Source organism: Marmota marmota, unplaced genomic scaffold (genome assembly GCF_001458135.2).
Source record: "Marmota marmota marmota unplaced genomic scaffold, marMar, whole genome shotgun sequence".
NCBI classification, from domain to species: Eukaryota; Metazoa; Chordata; class Mammalia; order Rodentia; family Sciuridae; genus Marmota; species Marmota marmota.
The window spans coordinates 10,110,852-10,115,320 of record NW_026000229.1 but is presented as its reverse complement, the minus strand read 5'-3'; the positions used below and the strand labels follow the sequence as shown (position 1 = coordinate 10,115,320).

The 4,469-nt window shown below is 40.1% G+C and overlaps 1 protein-coding gene across 10 annotated transcripts in view; it reads right to left on the bottom strand.

Annotated features, from left to right (window-relative positions):
• Window positions 1-4,469, bottom strand: part of Myo9a (myosin IXA) — a 261,808-nt gene extending 257,339 nt beyond the window's left edge. For all 10 annotated transcript variants that reach the window (XR_007343894.1, XM_048793402.1, XM_048793403.1 and 7 more), the window contains exon 1: window positions 4,338-4,469. The gene's annotated coding sequence lies outside the window, so the exon portion shown is untranslated. The remainder of the gene's footprint in view (window positions 1-4,337) is intronic.

The window sequence follows — 4,469 nt, the reverse complement described above, 5'->3', positions numbered from 1 at the left end:
AGGAAAAAAAAGGGGGGGGGCGGTGGGGGCGGGGACAGCAGCCAGAAAGCAAGATGTTGGCACAGGAGCAACAAAGAAGTTTTAAGGAATAGAAACTATGAATAAATGGAAGCAATGAAATAGAGGAGGAGGAAATTGGAGGAGAGAGAAAGATTAAGCCAAAAAGAAAGAGTAGGCTAGACAACAAAAGAGCACATGTAGGGCTGCCTCTATGGCTCAGTGATACAGCACTTGCCTAGCATGCATAAGGCCCTGGGTTCAACCCCCAGCACCACAAAAAAATAAATAAATAAATGAAATCTGTCTTCTCCTACTTACAACTTTATTAGGTTTCCATTCTTCTTTTTTTTTTTTTTAATATTTATTTATTTAGTTTTCGGCAGACACAACATCTTTGTTTGTATGTGGTGCTGAGGATCGAACCCGGGCCGCACGCATGCCAGGCGAGCTTGCTACCGCTTGAGCCACATCCCCAGCCCTCCATTCTTCTTGAAACAAATTTATTTGGCTTTTCCTAGGTTCCCTTGGGCATGTATGTTTCCTTCAAAAAAGCATTCCATTACTTAAGATAACTTCTCTCTTCCCTGCAACTGAAAGGGCCTAATAAAAGAATATTAGAACACTTACTTTAGTGGTAGTGCAAAGAACGAAAAGAGAGTATGACAAAAGGATGCAGAGAACAGAAGTCAACAAGAACACTTAGAAAGCATTACAGAAGCACAACAGGCATTTTGAGTTAAAACAGAGTAGAGACAACAAAAGAGTAATGAAGGATAATAACCAATGATCAGAAATATGAGAACAAATGTTCAAGACTTAGTAACAAAGTAAATGTTAGTGTTGAGGCTCAGAATTTAGTGGAAGATGATTCACAAAGTTCTTAAAGGCTTCATGAAGGTATTAATAAAGGTATTAATAAATGAGGAGGAAGAAAAAAAAATTGTTGCACTTTCATCTGCGTACCTGCCCACCCACACATGCACAACTGTTTTGGAGAAAGAGGCAGAAAAGAGTTTTCTTTTGCACTTTTTTGAAAGTGCCTGTGAAACGTAAAACCAGGTGAAGATATTCAATATTCAGTAGGCAGTCATTTACAGAGGTATAGAGCAGAGAAGCAAGAGCTCTAAACAGCAGCCCTGGACTTGGGAACCAATACATTAAGTCAAGGTTGTGTTTTAAAGATGTTGGAAAAGTCTTCAATGTTTACTTCAAACTAAGTTAATACACCTAAAACATCATTCAAATTAAAAACCTTAACATTCTTGGCAAAGTATATTTTCAAAGTTCCTGCACTTCTTTGCAAATATTAAAAGTTAAACAACTACATAGTATACTCCAAATGATTAGGAAAGAAGGTGTTTATATTACTAATTTCTCCTACTAAAGTTTTTGTATTTTTTAAAAAAACCTAAGTTGAACCAGGCACAGTGGAATACACTGGTTGTCACAGTTCCACAGGTGATTGAGGCAGGAGGACAACTTAAGCCCAGGAGTTCAAGACTAGCCTGGACAACGTAGCAAAAACCTTCCCCATTTAAAAAAAAAACAAAACAAAACAAAAAAACTAAGTTTTCTCTACTTTCCTCAGTAAGTACACACCACTAAATTAAGAGGAAAATATGTTAAAACATCATATATAGTGAATTTCACTACTGATGCTTAACCTACAATAAGGCTTTTTAAAAATTTTAAACATATATATTAAAATATTGCACTTTAAATGTTAGTTTTCTGTCCTAAACCTTTTCGCCTTTTATCTATAAGCTTTTGTCTCCAAAATTTATCACTACCAACTCAGCACTTGTTAACTGCAAGTTTTAGCCACATATCCACCTGTCCACTGACCATCTATACCTGAAGGACCCACATCCAACCAAACTTAACATCCCACAATGTGAACCCCTCTGTCCCTCTTTGATAAAATAAAAATCTCACTCCTTTATGTGGCTCCCTACCTCACTGAAAGGCACAGGGAGAAATCTTTACACACTCTCCCCAACCTGGAATCCAATTAAATCACCAAGTTCAGTCCCAAGTTCAGACCCATTATCATCATTTGTCTGGATTACCCTCCTGATATTAAAGCTTAAGCCTACTCTAGTCTTCAGTCCACCCTAATCACTGCAGTCAGTGACTTTTTTTAAAAAATATTTTTTAGCTGTTGATGGACCTTTACTTTATTCATTTATTTATATGCAGTGCTGAGACTTGAACCCAGTGACTCACACATGTGAAGCAAGTACTCTACCACTGAGCTACAACCACAGCCCATGAAGTCAGTGACTTAAAAAAAAAAAAAAAATGCATATCTGATAATTTCAGTCACCAATTTTAAATCCTTGATTTTTAAATTAAATATCAAAAAGTAGTCACACTATTGTAGCTCAGAGATTCAATCAGAAACTTATTATGTAGGTTCAACACAAAAGAAACAGGAATTTTTTTCACTTCATGTATTAAAACATACATATAACTGATATATTTAAAAATGTGCAGTATTTTCTATAAAAGCAAAAGACCTCAAGTTCATCAAAATGGAATGCTATCCAGCCAGTAAATGATATCCATACGTCTATCAAATTATCTCTAGGATCCAGTAATTAAGTGGAAAAAAACAAGCTATATACAAAGTGTATAGTATGCAATCACTTATGTGTGTTGTGTCTTAATATACCATATGAACTTGTAAATGCTGGAAATATCACAAGAAGGATACACGAGAAGCCGGAAAGAGGTTGTTCTAAGGAAAAAGTGGGTGGCTAGAGAACTAAGAAGGAAGAGAACCATTCTACTACACTACTCTCCGGAACCTTTTGACATTTATACTAGGTCTACTTATTACCCATAATTTCAATATGATTTTCTCCCTCTCTGTCCACATACACACAAAGTTTTAAAGTAGCGACTACAAAGAGTTTTTTATCCTTTATCCCTTTAAAAGTTAAAATTATGGACTGATCATTTGATGCAACACTGTATTTCCTTCTTGACAGCTCAGGAGTAGAACCTTCAATATTTTACTATTATTGATAAAGCTTTTAGTAATGACACAATAAACATTACATTTTTTATTTTAAAATTTTTTTTAGCTGTTGATAGGTCTTTATTTATTTATATGTGGTGCTGAGAATCCAACCCAGTGCCTCACACACACTAGGCAAGCGCTCTACCACTGAGCTATATCCCCAGTCCCATTGCATGACTTTTGCACTTGCTCCTTAGAGAAGACAGCAATGCCAAGTAGAAGAAAATTATTATTAGTATGATACTAAAGTTTTCAGGGATTAAGGACGGATAGAAATATTTCCCCAGCCAATTCAAAAACAGAAAATTTAAAAAAAAAGTCCCCTAACATCTTTCAAAACTAGTATAAAATATCTGTAGAAATCTACAAGGAGGTAATGTAGATGATACATGGAAAAAATATATTCATTGGTGTAATAAGACTTAATCCTTATAGAAGCCCATAAAGTCTCAGATCAATACTAATTCTTTAGTTCTACGAAATAATATGAGGAGCAGGGTGTACGACCTTATAATGGCACACACGGCATGTCCTGTGCTTCGATAGATAATCTTTCCTCTCCCTCCACTTTCAGTGGCAAGAACAAACCCTCCAAACATGGGTTTCACTTCGGTCCCCTTAGTCTCACTGGGGGAATATTCTAGACTAAATCAGGACTTGGAGGCAAAGCATTTTCAATCAAAAAAAAGGATCGCAAACAGGAAGAAAGATAAGGTTTGGGAGACACTATAACAGCGGATAAAGGAGACCCAAAGCTGTGATGGTGTCTAGAGGGGCTGACCCTAATCTACTGGAGGTGAGAGCATCCCGACACAAGCTGTCCGAAAGCCCCGAAGGGTAGGGGACGTGCTAGGTGGCTAGACAGTATGCCAACTGGGCGGAGGGGATGGGAGAGTCCTATTAAAAAGTGAAGGCGGGGGCAGCGACCTATCTGGGAAACCTGTGAGCTGGGGATCGCAATTGGTTAGGAAGTGGCCGTGTCTCGGGCACTACGATCGGGTCCCGCATAATGAAGTCTGCAGACTCAATATTGAGTCCTGGAAGTCTGAGGGGGTTCTGACCGGGTAGGCGCGGATGGGGAATGGTGACAGAATTGCGGCTGAGGCTGGAAAACCAACCGGGGTCTAGCCTATGGAAGATACAAGGGGTTTGGTCTCTGGGGAATCCCGGCCCAGATCGGCAGTCAATAAGGCTCCGAGGCAGACCCGTTCGTGGGGCGTCTCCGCTGGGGCGGGGCGGCCCAGCAGGAGCCAAAGAGCGAGACTGGGACGTGGGCCGGGCTCGGCGGCAGGGCCGCTGGGGCGGGTCTTACCTCGGGCTGCGCCGCGGTGGCCACCACAGCTCCCTCCTCCTGGGCGGAAGCTGCCTCCCACCCTCTGCCCCAGGGTCTGGCCAAAGAAGGCAGCAGGAGCCAAGGCTACCGAGGGTCGGACCGTTGCGCGAG